We start from the raw sequence: 663 nt of genomic DNA on the forward strand, positions 1-663 counted from the left end.
GCAGGATCTTCCCGGTTAAGTTCCCAGCAGAAATACTGGCATGCCCCATCACAATCCCCAGCTTTGGCTGCAGCCAATATCCAATGCTTCTGAGGAAGGAAAAAAAGCCCCCAAATTCTGATGTGGAGCAGCAGGAAGGGGAAAAAAATTCCTTCCTGGCCCCATATGGCAACCAGCAAAGCCCAGAAACATAGAAATACCCAGTAAAGCATAGGCATAGCTACTCCTAGATCATCCCTGACCAATGCTTGTCCAACCTCTTCTTGAACACCTGCAATGATGGAGATTCCACAAATTCCCTAGGCAGTCTATTCCACTGCTTCACTGTTCTAACAGTGAATAAGTTTTTCCCAATATCCAATCTAAACTTACTTTGCTGCAACTTCAAGCCATTGGTCTGTATCCTTCTCTTTGCAGCAAGAGAGAAAAGTTGCTTCCCCTGTTCTTTTTGGTAGCCTTTTAAGTATTTGAAGACTGTTAGCCTCTTGTGACTTTTCTGCAAGCTGAACATGCCTGTTTCCTTCAGCCTGTCCTCATATGACTTTCCTTCCAAGCCCTTCATCAGTTTTGTCACCTGCCTCTGGACCTTCTCTTAACTTCACCATGTCCATTTTAAAAGGTGGAGCCCAAAACAGTACACAATACTCTGGATGAGGCTTAACC

This window comes from Alligator sinensis, unplaced genomic scaffold (assembly GCF_000455745.1).
Source record: "Alligator sinensis unplaced genomic scaffold, ASM45574v1 scaffold1061_1, whole genome shotgun sequence".
Taxonomy (NCBI): domain Eukaryota; kingdom Metazoa; phylum Chordata; order Crocodylia; family Alligatoridae; genus Alligator; species Alligator sinensis.